The sequence below is a fragment of the Esox lucius genome, chromosome 1 (genome assembly GCF_011004845.1).
Source record: "Esox lucius isolate fEsoLuc1 chromosome 1, fEsoLuc1.pri, whole genome shotgun sequence".
Taxonomy (NCBI): Eukaryota; Metazoa; Chordata; class Actinopteri; order Esociformes; family Esocidae; genus Esox; species Esox lucius.
Genome location: NC_047569.1, coordinates 31,715,841 through 31,736,182, shown reverse-complemented (window position 1 = coordinate 31,736,182; position 20,342 = coordinate 31,715,841). Strand labels below are relative to the sequence as shown.

The 20,342-nt window shown below is 39.0% G+C and overlaps 1 long non-coding RNA gene across 2 annotated transcripts; it reads right to left on the bottom strand.

Moving 5' to 3' along the window:
* Positions 1 to 17,372: 17,372 nt before the first annotated feature.
* On the bottom strand, positions 17,373 to 19,684 carry LOC105023084. Of its 2 annotated transcripts, none has more exons than XR_002196750.1 (3): positions 19,483 to 19,684; positions 17,947 to 18,976; positions 17,373 to 17,828 (listed from the first exon to the last, which is right to left on the bottom strand). It is a non-coding gene; the product is annotated as an uncharacterized LOC105023084 (long non-coding RNA). The 2 variants fall into 2 exon arrangements; XR_828954.2 differs by having other exon boundaries at positions 17,947 to 18,057.
* Positions 19,685 to 20,342: the final 658 nt, after the last annotated feature.

The following is a 20,342-nucleotide window of genomic DNA, read 5'->3' as shown; positions in this document are numbered from 1 at the left end:
GTCATTTTTTAAGTCAGCTCTAATTGATATTTGTTTGTATCATCTATTAACAAATTATACAGTTAATTATATTTGTTGCCAAATGGCTGTAGTGTCTATAGTTATAGAGAATTGCTACAGAGGTAGTTAAGAAGTTTTGTCAAGACAGCCTTATACAAACATCAGCCAGTGTTTGGCCATTTTAGAAGTCTGGGAGTCTCAGCCCTTTCAAAATCTTGTCAGTAAGTGCAGAGGCTACCTCCACTCCTCTACAGTAAGTCTCATGGCTATGATTTAAATGCTCTGTGCCTTATATTTACATAAACTGCCCTGATTGCCAAATGGGTCTAGAGCCCACCTGCTTACCCAGTTGTACAGTCATTGTTAATTTAATTATTTGTAAACATATCTAACTAATCACTGATTGCTGGTGTTATTAGTAGTAGTAGCAGTAGTACTAGTATCACCTGAAAAGCTTAGTTTTAATACTTTCCATAATTATGATATTTACACAAAATTATGTTGAAATAACAAAGAGAAATATAGTCTGGGCCTTTATTTAATTGAACAAATGTAAGTTTGTATTTTAGTTTATTATTGAAACCTTGACTTACAGCATTTCCCTCACTTAAAAAGAAAAATGTTTTGCCAATGTCGCTCAATTAGGAAATTCTATTTATGACACCTAAGAACAGAACAGATATTCAGTGTACCTGATAATGTAAGATGAAAGTAGATTTCCAAGTGGAATGTGCTAGACCCCACGTGTGAAAGAAATAAAATCAGTAAAATCATCGAAATCATTGTTGGCATCTCGTCTTATCTCATTTCATGTTGTCTCTGGATAAGAGGGTAAACTAAGTGACCCAAATGGAAATGTAAAAACTGTACATTGCTCTGGGAGTCTCAGCCAGTCAAATAGTATGGGAGACAATAATGAGCACGAAAATGTCCTGATCCCTGGATAGGTGTGTAACCAGTCAGAAACATTTAGTGAATAGGACATCTTGACTCTTTCTCTTCTCCCCTGTCCTGACAAAAACAAATGTCTTTTTGATGCACATTATGTATCCTGTCTCTAGTGCTTGTTTATAACAGCCCTGATGTTTTCCTCTCATAGCCGTCCAAACACCTTGTTACACCTGTATAGCACAATATTATTTTGCTCAAACCCTTGCAGCTAAAAGTACTGGAACGTATTATACGTATATATGCAAAAGATCTGTGTTGTTTGCAGAAACGTTGAGAAAATATATAGTATATATAACTGTAGAATGGCTTAAAGGGTCTGATATTTAAAGAAATGTCAGGCAGGCCTGTGAGTCCCTTAAGACTACGCCACCAGGACCTGGAAGAGAGGACATTCTTCTAAGATTAGGTCAACATAACCCCCCCGCCCCCAGCACCAAAAAGCCCCTGCAGATTCTAACCTCAGCTGGAAATAAGAGCTCCACCTACGCACCACATCACAACCCACCCATTCATCTAGCTTCCTCCTTCCATTCCTTCACTAAGCCCATCTCTACGAGCAGTGACAATGACATTGACCCCATGTGCGCGCACACACACACACACACACACACACACCACCCCTCTCACAAACCAAATGCTCGTGAGCACCTCTGTGAACAAAGTGTCCATTATACCCCTACTGAACATCTGTATCATCTTCTGTTCCAACCTGTATCTTGAAAATGAGAAGAGGGAAAGAGGAGAGTGCCATGAACTCACCGCGATGTTGCCAAAAATCACTTGGCTACAGATCCTGAAATTGCCTGTGAGGAGTTTGGCACAAATTCCACACACATAACTCTTACAACGGCAATGAGAGGGAAGTGTCACCTGAACATTGAAGCATCTAAACCGCCAATAAAGGAATGAGTCATTAGTTCGGTTATTTACCTCAATGAAGACTGGATGTATAAAGGCCTTTAGGAAAAAGCGTAGGACATGTCTGTATCTCGGTCCAAAAATAACAGATTTCACAGATTTTAATTGAATTTACTGTCTGAACAGTTTGACCTCAGATACACTGTCACGCTGTGGTTGGTGCCGTCTTACAGGCACCAACAATGCATGTGCCCATTGTGTCACAATCTGTCCTAATTCACACACCGTGACAATGAGACATTGCTGCTTACAGTCATTTTCTCAGAAGTGATCAGTCAGATCAGATAGATGAGCAAAGATGACTTGACCTTAGTTCATACTTGCTGACGAGTCAAAGCAAGACATGGCAATACTAAAAGGAATCATCTTTTACTGAAGTACATTTCATTTCATGCCATTACACATGCTGGTATCATCATCTAAATCACACTCAAACCCATGCTGTACGTGAGGACCTTTCGGGCATTGAACACTAACACACTTCTAATTAATGTGTCTAAATATCTGCTGCATCTCTGCAGGGCTCGTTGGGTAGAGGAGAACAGATTTGGTGGTCACAAGGTACTTTTATTTTTTACAGATACAAGTGAATATACATTTTATGTGTTTAATGAATAAGATATGAGTATCCATAAATAATATTACATCAGGCTACACACACAATACATTTGTTGTTACTTTGAGAGGGACCTACGGAGGAATCCATATAATCGGGTGTTCACAATCACAAAATAATTTGAACAGTACATCAGTTTTTGATACTTGAAATCCATAAAATATTTAACTTACTGTAAGTTTATACCTAGTGAAAAGGCACATCGTACTTTTTAAAAATATGTTACTGTAGATGGTTCCTCACCCTGAAAACAGTAAGATATACTGTAATGCATGGTTTAATTCTTTAAACAGCCATGGCAAATTTCAGCTAACTTTAGCCACTGCTAGCAAAATATTTACTGAACTAATGGGCAAACCATTAATGGTCAAATGACCCTTTTAACTCTGAGGTCCAAGGCATTCAATTTCAGGGAAATTCCGGTTAGTATCAAAATAACATTAGCAATTGCTTTAAGGTCTGTTTTTTCTTAGATCATTTTGCAGTTTGATCTGGAGAAGTAGGACATATGTAGCATCCCCAAAAATACTGGACCGTTATTTCACATTACAACCCCATTTTCCAAAAAGTTTGGATTTCTGTGTAAAATGCAAATAAATCATTTATGCTGATATTTAATAGGAAATAGTACAAAGACAACAAATCACATGTTGAAACTGAGAAATTTTATTTTTTGGGGGAAAATACATGCCCATTTTGAATTTGATGCCACCAATAAGTTTAAAAAAACTTGGGACAGGGGCATGTTTACCACTGTGTTGCATCATCTCTTCTTTTATCAGTATTCTCCAAGCACTTGGAACTGAGGAGACCAATTGTTGTAGTTTTGAAAGTGAGATATTTTCCCACTCTTGCTTGATATAGGATTCCAGCTGCTCAACAGTTCAGGGTCTCCTTTGTCAAATTTTCATTTCATAATGGGGCAAATATTTTTAATGGGTGACAGGTCTGTTTAGCACCCAGACTATTTTACCACACAGCCATGCTGTTGTAACACGGGCAGAATGTGGTTTGGCATTGTCTTGCTGAAATGAGGACGGCCTTCCCTGAAAGACATTGTCTGGATTGAAGCATATTTTGCTCCAAAACCTGTATATATTGTTCAGCATTAATGGTGCCTTTACAGATGTGCACGTCCCCCATGCCATGTACACTAATGCACCCCCATGCCGGGGGTACTGGCTTATAAACTGTGCGCTGATAAGAAGCCAGATGGTCTCTCTCCACTTTAGTCCGGAGAACACGGCACCCATGATTCCCAAAAACAACTTCTAATTTAGATATGTCAGACCACCGGACAGTTTTCCTGTCCATCTTAAATGAGCTTGGGCCCGGAGAAGGAGGCGGCGGTTCTGGATCTTGTTTATACACAATTTATTTGTCTGATAGAGTTTTAACTTGCATTTGTGGATGAAGCGATGTACTGTGTTCACATACAATGATTTTTGGAAATGTTCCTAAGCCCATGCAGTGATATCCACTATAGAATCATGTCTGTTTTTAATGCATTGCCATCTGAGGGCCCGAAGATCACAGCCATCCAGTATTGGTTTTCGGCCTTGGGATTTCTCCAGAATATCTGGATCTTTTATTATTATTATGTACCATAGATGATGAAATCTCCAAACTATTTGCAATGTTACGTTCAGAAGCGTTATTCTTCAATTGTTGCACTATTTGCCTGCGCAGTCTTTCACAGAGTGGTGAACCCCTCCCATCTGTACTTCTGAAAGACTCATCCTCTCTGGGATTCTCTTTTTATACCAAATCATGTTACTGATCTGTTGCCAATTCACCTTATTAATTGTGAGATGTTCCAGGTTTTTATTTGTTGCGTTACACCAAATATCCTGTCTTTGTTGCCCCTGTCCTAGCTTTTTTGAAACATGTTGCTGGCATTTAATTGAAAGTTGGCATATATTTTGTTCTATTTTCTGTAGAATATAGGGTTTAAATTATTTTTACATTTTACATGATGTCCCAACTTTTTTTGAAATGGGGTTGTACATTAAAAGAGACTTTTGTGTAAATGTGCATAAAAGCAGAATCTCCAACATTTAAAAAATCATTTTGAAGTATTTAATACATTGCTTATTTTGTATCTGAAAGATAAAAGTATTTAATTATTTGGAAATGTTTACCCTAATTTTCTATTTCTCCAACAGCATCCTGTGCTTAACTTTCCTTTCACCTGGTGGGCATCTTAGAGCAAAACCACATCCTTGTTCCAGAGACTCTATTGCACATAGAACATATTTTTATATTTTTTTAGCTACAATTGTTATATTTTATAATTGAAATGCAGGTCTGCCTAATTAATGTGAATTTCCAATGTCCCTGCTACTCCTTTGCGTACCCTTCCATTGATAGAATAGGATGTGGACATCTTACAGCAAAAATAAACACATCTTGATTTTTCCTCATTTGAAAACGGTTACTTATATGTGTTTTGCTCCATGACAACACAATCATTTTGTTAAAACACCCACCACTAATGACTGTAGACAGATTCATCAGTAGCTCAGTTTATATGTGTCCGAGCGAGTAACCCTGGTTCTCCCTTTCTGATCATTGCATATAACGATATGTACAGACCTCTGTCTCTTCTGGGCACTCAAAAGACCTCAAAAAGACAATATTCTGGTAATGCAATTAAGTTGATGGCTTATATTGACTGATTCGACAAATGGTATTGGACAAAACATGGTGTGGCTAGCACAAACATAAAGGGAATCATGGAAAAAATATATATTTTGGCATGCTGGTGTATCAGTGGAACTCAGTTAATGTTACGTGGTACCTTAACCTTAAAATTGTCTTTTGGCCAAAAGAAACAGTGATAGCTCAATGGCAATATACTTGTGTGAGCATGTTTTACAAAAACAAAACACAAACCAAATCTGTATATGGTTTCATGTTACTTGTCATGTTGTAAAAACATACAAGTATCCTTTAAGATGTCCATTCAGCGTCTCTATCACTGCTTATAACAGTATATGAGAATGTTTTCATAACTTAGATAAAACATAGGTAAGATATGCTTGTTCTGAGATATACTATAATCAGCTAAAGAACGAAAGTGATAGAGCCATCCCCGGTCTCTCGTAGTCAACAACAGTCTGCATGGACAGGATGTTGTGGTTATGCTGGCAGTAGCAGCGTGCTCTTCACACCAGCAGGCGAGAATGGAGACACCATGACGTAGAGGTAAAAAAAGAAATAGAAAAAGTACCGCTATGAGGATGTGCAGTTTCCAAACGGGCCCAGTCCGGCTCTGACCAGTACTGTGTGAAGGTTGGCCATGTCTAGGTACGATATAATCGCCATTATTCTTGTTTGGTTCTTTAATCAAACCTCAGTTTCAAAACCAAGTTTCAGATCACTTTCAAACTTTTTTTTTTATATTTGAGGAGGTGCTTTCATCTAAGGTTAAATAAGAGAGAGATCGATCATCGTTAAAGTACTCCATTGTTCCATGAAAGGATTTAGTGCCATTACAGTATACTACAGTTAAACAACAGAGACTACCACAAGGAACAATATGGAGGAAGTGTACAGTTCCTCTGTGATTTTACAGTCCAAAGGGCGTTTGCCAAACAGTAGAATCAGTCCAAGTGCAGACATTGACGTCAGAGAGCATTAACAATACAGCCAGTAGACCCTTTAGCAGATGTAATAAAAGTAGAGAGAAATCGAGTCCTCATAAAACCAATCACTGCCGTTAATGTCCAAGCAGATAGTGAAGGGATAGGTAACAACAGAACTGTATGTCTATTATGAAGCAATAGCCTGAAAAGAAGTGAAATGCTGCAGCATAAAAGCTGCAGATACAGTTTGTCGATATGAGATGTGAATAGGTTTATTGTTAACACTGATTGGCCTGCTAAAACCGTGCCAACTGCACCTTGACAAATCAGGGGAAAGTAAAAAATGCCTTGAGAATCATGTATTGTCACAGATGGAGTCACAGACAGATGCAGTGCTGCTTAAAAGTATGTGAACCCCTTGTGCAATTATAGATTTGGGGGCAAATCATTGGATACCAAATGAACCAATCAAAGGAGACATCTCTAGGAAAGGGTTTGGATGGGACTTTGATTAATAGAGACAAGAACCTGTTCAGTTTGCTGTTACCCATATAGGTGAATGCAAAACATGCCATGCTGAGAGGAGAGGATATCTGAGGGCACATCATTCTGGGGATGACTATACAACCTCAAAAAGGAAATAATTTACAAATGGAAATAATTTTACATGATAGCAACTCAGCCTAGATGTTGACACCTAGGCTGAGTTGAGAGCCACAAGAAAAAGTATAAATCAGGTAAACACCAAATGAAACATAACATCTGGAGATTTGCAGACTTCCCTTGCTGCATCTCTGTTTACTGTGCATGCTTCAACAACAAAAAATACTGAACCTAAATCACATTCATGGGTTTGTTGCTAGGAAGAAACCTGTTGCTAGGAAGAAACCTAAAGGTTTGTCCAGATGAGAACACCCAACACTGCCTACCACCAAAAAGTCCTCATTGGTGGTTCTGCTTGCGTTTTGCGAAGATTTGCATTTTGCATTGGCCTTAATTTAATCGAGAGGCTGTGGCAGGACCTGAAGCGGGCATTACATGCCAGACACCACTCAAACCTAACTCAGCTGAATTCTGTAAGGAAGAGTGTGCAGAAATCCTTAAATATTATGATTAGTGGTGATAAGAGACAATTACTCAAAGGTATTGCTGCTAATAGAGGTTCCACAAGCTATAGAATGAAGGGGTTCACATATTTCTGTGCAAATGAAATTAGGTTTTCTTAAATGAACTATGTAAACAATGATAATATCCATCCATCCATCCATCTTCTTCCGCTTATCCGGGGCCGGGTCGCGGGGGCAGCAGTCTAAGCAGGGATGCCCAGACTTCCCTCTCCCCAGACACTTCCTCTAGCTCTTCCGGGGGGACACCGAGGCGTTCCCTGGCCAGCCGGGAGACATAGTCCCTCCAGCGTGTCCTAGGTCTTCCCCGGGGTCTCCTCCCGGTGGGACGGGACCGGAACACCTTCCCAGGAAGGTGTTCCGGAGGCATCCGAAACAGATGCCCAAGCCACCTCAGCTGACCCCTCTCGATGTGGAGGAGCAGCGGCTCTACTCTGAGCTCCTCCCGGGTGACCGAGCATCTCTAAGGGATCGCCCGGCCACCCTGCGGAGGAAGCTCATTTCGGCCGCCTGTATCCGGGATCTTGTCCTTTCGGTCATGACCCAAAGCTCATGACCATAGGTGAGAGTAGGAACGTAGATTGACTGGTAAATCGAGAGCTTCGCCTTGCGGCTCAGCTCTTTCTTCACCACGACAGACCGATACATCGACTGCATTACTGCAGAAGCTGCACCGATCCGTCTGTCAATCTCCCGTTCCTTCCTTCCCTCACTCGTGAACAAGACCCGTAGATACTTAAACTCCTCCACTTGAGGCAGGCACTCTCCACCAACCTGAAGTGGGCAAGCCACCCTTTTCCAACTGAGGACCATGGCCTCGGATTTGGAGGTACTGATTTTCATCCCCACCGCTTCACACTCGGCTGCAAACCGTCCCAGTGCATGCTGAAGGTCCTGGTTAGAAGGGGCCAACACGACAACATCATCTGCAAAGAGCAGAGACGAAATTGTGTGGTCCCCAAACCTGACACCCTCCGGCCCCTGGCTGCGCCTAGAAATTCTGTCCATAAAAATTACGAACAGAACCGGTGACAAAGGGCAGCCCTGCCTGAGTCCAACATGCACTGGGAACAAGTCTGACTTACTGCCGGCAATGCGGACCAAGCTCCTGCTTCGGTTGTACACGGACCTGACAGCCCTTAGCAAAGGACCCAGGACCCCATATTCCCGAAGCACCCTCCACAAGATGCCGCGAGGGACACAGTCGAATGCCTTGTGGATTGGTTGGGCAAACTCCCATGAACCCTCCAACACCTCGTAGAGGGTATAGAGCTGGTCCAGTGTTCCACGGCCCGGACAAAACCACACTGTTCCTCATGAATCCAAAGTTCTACTATCGGCCGTATTCTCCTCTCCAGAACCCTGGCATAGACTAGGTTGGGACTCACATACGAGCCCCAACCCCGGGCCTGGCTCCAGGGTGGGGCACCGGCTGCGCCATACCGGGCGACGTCACGGTACTCAAAATTGTATACATCATTAAGGGGGTTTTGAACTGCTCTTAGTCTGACCCGTCGCCTAAGACCTGTTTGCCTTGGGAGACCCTACCAGGGGCATATAGCCCCAGACAACATAGCTCCTAGGGTCACTCGGGTACTCAAACCCCTCCACCACGTTAAGGTGGCAGTTCTTGGAGGGGTGTGATAATATGTTTATTAAAAAAATAATGACCATATTTGTAGGATTCACATACTTTCAAGTAATGCCATCAGATTTATAACTCTGAATGATCAGGTTGTCATTTCCTTACGGAAATGAAGCCCAGTGGCCGTGCATTGGAAGCTTATGGAATGAGATTGAACTGGTCCAACATTCTGACAATTTTCTCATCAATGAGACATCTGAACTTAATGAAGTTTTCTGCATCCAGATTTTGTAATATGTTACCAACAGGGTGGACTACGTCCTAAAGGATTTCCATTATGGCGAATAAAAAATAAATAATAAGTAAATTGAGTTATTGCACACAAGCACTTTACAGATGAAGTGTTTATTAACATAAACATTCAAATACTGCCCAAAAGATCTTCCTAGTGCTGTAAATGTTATAGTCTACCAATCTCTTTCACGTTGACAATATCTGCACAATATATTAGATAAGGACAAGTGGATATTTTATTAGTTCTTCTTCTTATCATTATTGTTACTATTATTACAATGTTTTACAGAAAAAGTCCCGTATTTCAATACATTTTGCAAAGATGCAGTGAGAATCCTTTGCGGTAATACTTTATTTTATCATTGTTCCCATTGGCCGCAATGGAAATGTTAACATTTTAAAACCAATGCCGTTTGGTCATCTGACTGGAACTCGTGGATACCAATATAAATTCCTTAGTACAGACACAAATATATCTGTACCAAGGAATTTATATGTAGTTTTGCTTAAAAGAATGCTAACCGGCTTAGCACAAATACTTGAAGTCAAAAGGAACATGATTCTAATTTGCATTTCATTTGGATTCTGTAGATGGCATCTGACAACATGAGGACCAGTTGTATTGCAATTCATGCTGGGCATCATGAGGCAGACAATTTAGAATAAATCGGTTAACTAGCTGGACCTATACAACGGATGACCCAAAGAATGCTTACCATAATGAAGAATGTAAGGAACACTCTTCAGGAGGTTTTTGTGGATTTGTCAGCCAATACCATTTGCATAAGACTCCAGGACATTGCCAGCTGAACTGCAGAGGCTGGACTGCAAGGCACAAAACACACATAAAAAAAGTACCCTGGTGATGGTAATTTGAAACTGTGATGGTGACATGGACTGACCTCATCTTTGTAATATGGCCCATATGGGCTAATGTTTTGGGAATGTATGACTACAACTGGAACTGGCTCACTTATCTTCATTGATGATGTAACTGCTGACAGCAGCAGCAGGATTAGTTCAAAAGTGTACACAAATATATTTTATTCTCAAATATGTCAAATGCCACTGAAGTCATTAGACAGGGTTTCAGCAAGCAAGTTTTATTTATAAAGCACAATTCATACACAGAAGCAGTTCAATGTGCTTTACAATGAAAATAAAAATATAAAAATGCAATAGAATTAAAACAGTCAGATTGTTACAATTCTCTAACCCGGCTGTCTCCAGGGGGACTGTACATGAACTTCAACACCCCAGTATCTCAATCCTCGCACTCCAGTGCTTGGATAAACCCGTCAGTCCCTTAATAATCTTTGCATCAATGTCTTACTCGGCTCTCTCCAGGGGGACATTTATGCCATGTCTGTACATGGATTTTATATTCATCCTCAGTGAATTACAGTTCCCATAACTGTTTACTGAACCACCACAGCTCTTGGGTAAACGCTTGGATAAACCCGTCAGTCCTTTTGTGAGATAATACCCTACATCGATGTCTAAACAGCAGCACAATAACTTGTATTATCCGTCATTGGCAAATTGTTACATTTACACAGAGGTTATTCCACTGACAGCACCAGAACTTGCATTACAGAAAAATTATTGCTAAAACATAGCAGAATAGAAATAGAATAACAACGAAATAATAAAACATTCAATCAAAGAGAGAAATATAAAATACATACTCAAATGATTAAAACATACGATATGTTTGGGGCATGTCTAATATCTTCTGGTAGGTTATTCCAGTTGTGTGCAGCATAACTGCTAAATGCAGCTTGAACATGTTTAGTTTAGACTCTGGGCTCTACTAGCTGACCTGTGTTCATGGATCTTAGATGACTGTTAAATGTGAGGTCTGAGACTATCAGAACACCAAGATTACACACTTGGTCCCTGGTTTTTAGGGCCAGAGAATCCAGCTCTTTACTAATACTGGTTATTTTATTTTTGTTGCCAAACACAATAATCTCTGTTTTATATTGGTTTAATTGTAGACAGTTTTGGTTCATCCAGGTATTTATGGGCTCTATACAGTGACCCAATGAGTCTATTGAGCTGTTGTCATACGGTTTGAGAGCCATATATATTTGAGTATCATCTGCACAGCTATGGTAGTTAATGTGGTTGTTCTGTATAATTTGGCCCAGAGGTAGCATATAGGGATTGAACAGAAGCGGTCCGAGAACTGATCCCTGGTGAACTCCGCATATCATAGCCACCCTATCAGATTCATGATCACCAAAGGTGATAAAGTAACTTCGGCCATCTAGATAAGATCTTAACCAATTAAGGACTGTCCTGGAGAGTCCTACCCAATTTTCCAGCCTATCTAGAAGTGTTCTATGATCTACAGTGTCAAATGCTGCACTGAGATCTAATAGAACCATAACTGTTATTTTATCCGAATCAGTATTCAGCCGAATATCATATATCACTTTTATCAGGGCTTTTTCAGTACTGTGGTGAGTTCGGAAGCCTGACTGAAATTTTTCTTAGAGACCGCTTGAGTTCACAAAATTGAAAACAACCTTCTCAATGATCTTGGCTATAAAAGGGAGATTTGATACAGGTCTATAGTTGTTCAATATAGATGCATCCAGTGTTCTGTTTTTTAATAGGGGCTTAATGGCAGCTGTTTTTAGAGACGTTGAGAAAATGCCTGATTGCAGAGTGCTATTTGCTGTAGGTCCATTGTTATAGAGTACATTTATTTTTCATTTTTTAAGAAGTCTGATGGCAGTGTGTCGAGGCAACATGTGGATGCTTTAAGATGTCGAACTGTTTCTTTTTTGATCTTTTTTGATTTTTGATCAATTGTATTAAATTGCAACATAATAACTCCTTGTTAATAATTGATCATGCAGCATGCAGGCCATAGCTACTAAGGAGCTGTCAAGGTAAAAAGAGGAAAGTTGTTGACTGACCAAATGAATCATCTCACCTGACTGATTGAGCATTCCATGTGAATGATAAAGGCAAATCTTAGATACCTGCCATATAGAACTGGCAGAGAATCCCCAGGAAAAATCCCCAGCATCTAGTGATGTCTGTGGGTCACAGACCGCAGGCAATTATTGCATGCAAAGAATATGTGAGCAAGAATTTAAGATTAGTACTTGTTTGTATATCATATTAATCTGTCCAAATAGTTTTGGTACCATTCAATTTTACGGAAACAGGAAAACGTGTTACAATTTCTAAATGGTTCATTCCATATGGATAAAAATACTACAAATTAAAGCTGACAGTCTGTACTTAATCCCCAAAGTTTTTAATTTTGGAGTTCAGATTTTCTGAGGTAGACACAGTGAAATGATACTGCAAACACAATGTGCGTTTCTATTATTGTTCTGTTTTTCTTTGTTATTACAACCACTTTACTGAGAATATGTTCCTGTGCTTTTCTTCCCACTGTATATGCTGTACTATTGATTTTGTAGTATACATACAAACATTGCATTCACTGGAGTTTAACCCGACATCAGAAAACGCCCCCCACTTAGTCCAGAACATGCCCCTTTCAGCCTGCTGCGATACTGGACACATTTAGAAATCCGAGGGCTGTTATTACTCATAGGCATAGTGGTAGAAAAAAAACTCACTCTGCAAACACTTTCAGAAAGTCAGAAAAAGAATACTGTTTGTCCCCGAAGGATGACAAATAACGGTTGTGAGGAGGTTTGGCTGGGGAATGGTGAACCACACCCTCCTAGTGCACAGCTGTGGGAGACGTACACCACAAAACCGCTTCTTGAACAACTTGCAACTCTCCCTCACATTACATTACACATCAACACAGCTCACAGTTTAACGTATACACTAACATGGATGAAAACATGTGTAGCTGTGTATGACTATGGTGTGAGGTGGTACTGTATTTATTGGGACAATGAGGATTTTTTGTATCTTAATTTGACTCCGAAAATGCTGAGTTTGAAATCAAACAAATACTAAGATTGTATCATTTATTTTTTTACACCAGTTTTACATTTCAAAATTACAATTCTGTTTGAACATAGAATGCATATTATTTCAGGGTCTCAGAAGTATTGTGAATCATGAAGTCCAAATGAGCTGTTTAGTATTTAATAGCATATAATTTGCATGCAATAACCCCTGTAGACGCTGATAACTTCTCTACTGATGTTCTGCCAGACCTACAGTGTACTGCACTCATCTACATTTGATGTTTGGTTTTAGGTTTGCCTTAAGTTTTATCTTCAGCAAATGAAAGGCATTTACTGCATTTAGTTGTACTGTACTTGTACTGTTCAATGACTATAAAGTTGAGTCTAACCTAATTTTCAATTGGATTTTCATCTGGAGAAAGACTTTTCTGTAAAGTAATTTTCCACTTTTTAGCCCCATATCATTTCCTAGTTGATATGGTGGTCATTGTTTTGCTTTATGATGATGAGTAGTACAATTTGTTTGGACATTTAGTTTTTCAGCGCACTTCATGATTCTAGTAGCAGGCATACATGTCCATATCATATGTTTAACAATGAGGTGTCCTGTGGAGCTTGGGCAGTTCCTTTTTTTCTTCACACTTTCCTCTTTCCATTACTTAAGCACAATATCATTCTGTTGCTCAACAGGCTCTTTTAGGTACTTTTTAGTAAACTATATTGAACGTAAACAGCAAGCTGAAGTAAGCCATGTAGTAAATTGTAACCTTTAGCAAACTGTTGTTGAGGCTACTTGCAACCCACTTGCCAATGCTTTCTTTCTTTTGAATAATGTTCCAAAGTGTTGGTTTTGATGACTTGTGTTTTGTTTCCCCAAATATTAGTTTTTTTACGTTTTCAGCCTAATGGCAGACTCAAAAGACAAACACAAAGTCAAGAATAAAGACTACTCATTGACAGCTCTTGCATCTGCAACAATGGTGTGATGGGACACACTTGACTAACCAGAAACACCTGGGAATGCAATTGTCCCACTTCTTTGGTGCCCTAAAATACAGATTGGCCTAAAACGTGTTATACACAAATATCATAAAATAAAAAGATCTATACTTTAAAATTATAAATATAGTTCCATAAAAGAGTTGTGTGTGTATATAAAAATAGAGAAAACAAGAATGAGACTGGCATACACAAAGAGGTGAGCAAATGGGTGGACATGAAGGTAAGACATGGCGAGCCGAGCAGGTCAGCTAATATTCATTAATTGCATCAACATCGTAAACATTGTGACAAGGCACTATCTAAAGCACAGTCAGACATTAAGCCTCTCCCCATGTGGCTGACTTATACTGTATATCTTACAAACATTTCAGTTGTTTTTTTTCCAACATAGTTCTGGGAAGTGGGAATGTGCCATTTACAGTAAGCTAAGGTTGTCTTTCCAGTATTCTAACTATACAATCTGTAAATGGGTGGGACAATCTATTTAACATGGCCTCATGGTAAATAAACAACAGAAAGAGACACACCGTGGAATTAGATACCGTCACCTAGCAAACAGACGTTGAACTTTAGTCATTAGTCCACCTGACCATATTATTCAAAGTTGCCATGCAATCGTTAATTAGTTGCTTAATGTAAGGGTGAGTTTGTTTTACCGTGTTACTGCCCTACCCTTACCACTCACTATTCTGACGTATGAGTGGTTCAGAAGAGTAAAGAGCCTTCATTTGTTGAGTTTCCAGAGTTATTCAGAGTTCACAATTCAGAGTTGTATTCAGATTTGTAAGCTAAAAGTTGCTGGTTTTAAATCTAAGAGCTGACCTTTTAAAACGTGGCCCCTGATTTTCCAGTGACCATTTTCAATAAAAGGTCACATTTATCTATGAACCTGCTCTCGTGGGTGGCTCAGATGTTCATTTAAAAACAGAAGTGCTCTGTATTTGACCATCACAATTGAATGACAAGGAATGCTTCTCCCACTAATTTATAACTCTGTACATGTCCTCAGTTCTTAATGTGTGCTGCCCCACCCTGACTTCCAGGTAAAACCATTTGAAGGCACAGTCTAAAATCAACAGCCTTGCACAATCAGGGACAGCTCCATTAATCAGTCTTGTACTGACACAAAACAAGCCTACGTTAAGTCTCTACACCAGAGGACTCAGTACCCTCTTAATTTGACTATGTTGAATGATGTGCCAAATTGTGCATGTCATAGATTTTTCTTTATATCATAGTATATTTATTGCCTTGAATGCTGTACGATTCAGAGATCTGCCCAGTTTGTTGTTTTCCATTATGTCTTATCAAAGGTTAATTCTCAAATATTAGGTTGAGATAAAGAGATCTTTCATTATTTGTAGCAAATTGATAAAAAAAAAAGCACAGGATTACATTTGCAATCTCAGGAACTCTACGAAGAACTCCACCTGAACTATTGTTTCAAAAGTGTCAAAGCGATTCTTGTGAGTTATGGATTTTCAGTGACCACAGCAAACCTAGGCAGGCAAATATTTGCTACAATGACAACCACAAAAGCGTTTTTCTCCAAATGAGCTTACATTTTCTTTTGGCTGTTGGCTCCATAACATTCACTTACTCATGTTGTTCTTACTTGTCACATATGGGAACAGAACAAAATGGTATTCTCAACTAAAACAAGATTAACTTTTGATCTGAATTCCCATACTATACAATACAACTATAGTGGCACTTTTGAGAAATAGTAAACTGATTTCTCATTTATGTTCAGAAATGTTTGTAGTTGTGAACAGTAAATGTTTCTCTCAGAGCTAGTTGTGGTTAAATTACGCTGTATGTGGATGTAACTGGGCCCTCTGAGTCTGACTCATTGTGGCCTGTGACTAGGCCGTCGTGTTCATTCTACATCATGTGACTCTGTTTCCCTGTGGTTTTGGCAGAGTGTAACATTTTGTAGAATTATTTGTGAAGGAAAAAAGTAGACAAATGGTCTGTCTTATTGTTGGAGACATAACAGAAAATCAAAACATGAACAGAAAGGTTCAGCCCATCCTTGATGTTGTGAATGAGAACTCTCCTTTTGGGTGTTGTTCTTTTAAATATCTTCAACCTTTCAAGCATTTGTGATAAAGGAAGTCTAAAGCAACAAAATCCATTTGACAGAGAAACACTGTTAATATATAAAAGAGGTGGTAAGGTGGCAACACAGTAAAGGAATGGCAAATAACTTGATTTAGAGTAGTGAGTCATTAAATAGTTTTACAAATTATGTTTTTTTACTGGTTACCAGAAAAGTGTTAAAGAGATTAACATTCATTTCATAGTGTACATTTTAAAAGTAGCCATCCTTTGCCTTGGTGACAGCTTTGTATACTCTTTGCATTCTCTCAACCAGCTTCATGTGGATTAGTCACCTGGAATGGATTTAAATTAACAGGTGTGCCTTGTTAAAAGTTAATTTGTGGATTATTCTTTCCTTCTTAATGTGTTTGAGCCAATCAGTTGTTATGTGAAATGGGTTGGGATTCAGAAGACCATCCTTATGTCTGCACTGTAGAAGTCCATATCATTGCATTAACAGCTTAAATAAGCAAAGGGTAGAGACAGTCCATTATTATTAAGACAAAAAGGTCAGTCAATCTGAAACATTTTAAGAACTTTGAATGTTTCTTCAAGTGCATTCACAAAAACCATCAAGTACTTCAATGAACTGGCTCTCATGAGGACCACCAAAGGAAAGGAAGACCCAGACTTACCTCTGCTGCAGAAGTTATGTTAATTAGAGTTACCAGCCTTAGAAATCTGCAATTAACTACAACTGAAATTGTAGCCCCAATTAATGCTTCACAAAGATGCAGATATATCTCAACATCAACTGTTCAGAGGAGATTGCATGAATCAGGCCATTAAGGTTGAATTGCTTCAAAGATACCACTAGTGAAAGATACCAATAAGAAGAGACTTGCTTGGGCCGAGAAATGGACATTTGACTGCTGGAAATATTTCCTTTGGTCTGATGTGTTCAGATTTTTGGTTCCAACTGCTGTCAATTTAAGTCACAAAGTTGGTGAACATATGCCCTCTGAAAATGTTTTTCTGAATGTAAAACATTGAGGAGGTGTGAAGGTGTGGAGGTCCTTTGCTGACAATGTCTGTGATTTATTTAGAATTTAAGCCACACTCAATCAGCATGGTTACCACTGCATTCTACAGAAATAAGCCATCCCTTCTGGTTTGCACTTAGTGGGACTATCATTTTTTTTTTCATCAGGAAAATATGTTTTGGGCATAACTTTAATTCATGCTTATATCTTTTATATAATTCAATAGTTGACTTAAAAAAGTTTCACATATATCTTTTCAAATCTAACTAGGTACAGCCGTCTGTACTATTAACTTTAGTAGACTAAATCAAAATTAAGGTTTGTTCATGGATATTTTTTTGCCTATGTAGCTACTAATGTACATCCAGTGAAAACAAAGTGGAAAAAAGAATTCAACCACCCCCTGATTTCATCATTTTTTTTGGCTGCCAGTAATATGTAGGCTGTTGGAAACCATAGAATTAGGAATTAAAACACAGTAATTTAATAGGAACTCTATGGTTAGAACCGTTGGTTTAGAATCACAAAATATTTCTAGTTAAGGCAATTAATGGGTGCTGTTAGAGCACTAATCCCTCCTCCTTGGAATTGTATGTTTCAGAAAAACCTCATGTGGATGTTGTCTTGGACTTCCTCCCTGGCTTATGCACTTGGCAGCTTGATTGAAAAGACAACTCTCCAATCAAACAGCAGATCTGTCCTCCAATGGACCTCACTTCCAAAAGTTAGGAATGCAGCTCTCCCCTCAAATCTAGAAAAACACATGCTTTGCTTTAGTTCTAGTCTATAGCTTCCACAGTTGTAATTTTTTTTGTATGTTGCTCAGGATTGTGTGGGTGTGGCACAGAACAGCATGGTTTGAATAGTACCTCTCAGGAGATGTTAGTCTTTATGGGTTTTCAGTCAGAGTTATGAGCAGGAGGAACAGTGATATGGTCTTGGGACGGACAGCCTTTAGGGTTTTTTGTAGTTTCAGGTCTCTTGTATAGATGAATGGATATCAGAGTACAAAATCAGAGTGTGTAATTCGACCGCGTGGTGTAATTATACAGTTGTTCACATTTTAATATAAAAACACTGGCATATGTCTCAGGGCAGGGTTCCAAAAGCACATAAATCTAGAAAAAATGTTCGAAAAACGAATTAGCCTTCTGTTACAATCTGAATGATTCAAACCACATCTTAAAAAATCCTAGAAAACAAAATATGATTATACACATTATTACAGATGGGCTGATTATTGAAAGTAAGTATGTACTATCAGTACTTATTCAGCTTATTGTTTGAGCTGATTGAGGATTAGATGTTGAAACTCAACAAGTGTATCTTTTGATTGAGGAACTAATAAGACGGCATGTTATGACTTGGTCTCCAGTGACAGTAAGTATACACCCTTTTCACCACATCACCAAGACCATTCAAACAGACAATATGCTTAATGTACAAATAAAACAGAAACCAATTACCATACCTGTCAGTCGAATCAAGCATGCAAAGTTGACTACCGCCCAATTTCTACAGTTGATTAGTCATTATTTGGACAGACATACCAAGGATCTCAAAGTAAATAATATAATGTATGTTCTGTACCCCTTTTGACCAATGAAATAAGTTTAAAAGTTGTGCATATCATTCCCTCCCTTACTATCACACAGCACCTTATGTCCAGGCCAAAACATTTCCCACTCTCATCCAAGTCCAGTAGGCAAAAGGCTAAGCCCAGTAACACTTCACCATACAGCAGAGCCAGGCCTATATGGTCTGTGTTTGCCTCCTCTCCCAGCATCTGGCGTTTGTTTGACAGAGCCCTCTCCACCAAGTCTCCCTGCGTCTCCAGTTGCTCTATCCGGGCCAGTGACTAACACCGCTCAGCTATATTTCACCAACAAATGAAAAGGGCTTCCAGATGATGGGCAGAGAAGGAAAAACAAGGAGGGAGATGAAAAACATGTGGGAAAGCCTGGACTGCATTCCATGGAGAAAGGGATACTCTGAACATTCTGAACATTCTTCAGAACCATTTCCTGAACCTCTCATGAAAAGCTCTATTAGTATGAATGGTTTTGTGATCTTTATTTTAAAAGGTGATATGCAGCTATGTACCTATTAACGTACATTACATTATCACTATTGAATACATTTACATAAAGAGGTAAATATTTGGTTTGAAACAGTATTAATAGAGGTAACTGAGTGAAAAGCGAAATAAATGAGCAATTTGTTCATACATAATCTAAAAACATCAATGTCGGACATTGCCACACTATTAATTCTGGGTAAACCACAAGCATAATTAAACCCTTATTGTTAATGGTTAAAATCCTTAATCCACGTATCTAAGACAACATATCAAATAAGTGTGACTAAATGGGGTAAAAAGAAGGGCATAGAAGCAGAGTTCTAACCTGTCGGTTAGCTGGAGTCAGTATGCAGCCGTTCCAGAGCCCTGCCATCTTCAGGCCTGCATTGCATGCATTCCTATGCTTAAGGCAGCAGGATGAGTCACACTGTTCTGTGTAAATGCAGTCTCTGATTCATACCCCAGTGACTAAGCCCCCAAATGGACCCTGCTGAGAGACAAGTAGAGAGGAAAGGGGAGGAGAAGCCTTTGTTTATCTCCATTTTTCATCTCCTCAGTCAGCCGAAACACAAAAAAACTGATATGGTGGCAAAAAATGCTAAAAAGAAAAATCTAATCCAGAAGTAATTCTCTATCGCTTAACAGCTTTGGATGATCTCAAAGTATGTGAATCACTTCCCTAGCTGGCCCAAGTCTAATATACATAAATGTCTGACATCCATTCTCTTATTCATTCTCAGTATGTTTGTCCCCAGTAAAAGGTTATGGCAGTAACATGAGTTATCATGCCAATGTCTCTGTACACCTTTTAATGTAGCATAATTTGAATAATAAAGCCCTTTTCACTGGTATTACAGCTCATTAAATATACAAAATATATAAACAAGATGTAACGACATACCAAGAGATGAATTCATTAATTGATTAATGCCGATCTACCCTTCAGCAACCCCACTGCAGATTAAAAAACTATGTGACAGGGCTTTAAGTAGTTGGGCTCCTCAGCTGTAAACTCACTTCCAGTTAATGTCAGGGCTGCAGAGTCTCTAATAATGTAGAAGTCACAGATTTAGACAGTTTTTCAGAAAAGCTCAATTGTTCTTCTGTCTAGTCGATCTGGACATGTGTACATGGCTTTGATACATGTCCACTTGCAATGACCCTTATTTTGGATTGTAGTTTTTA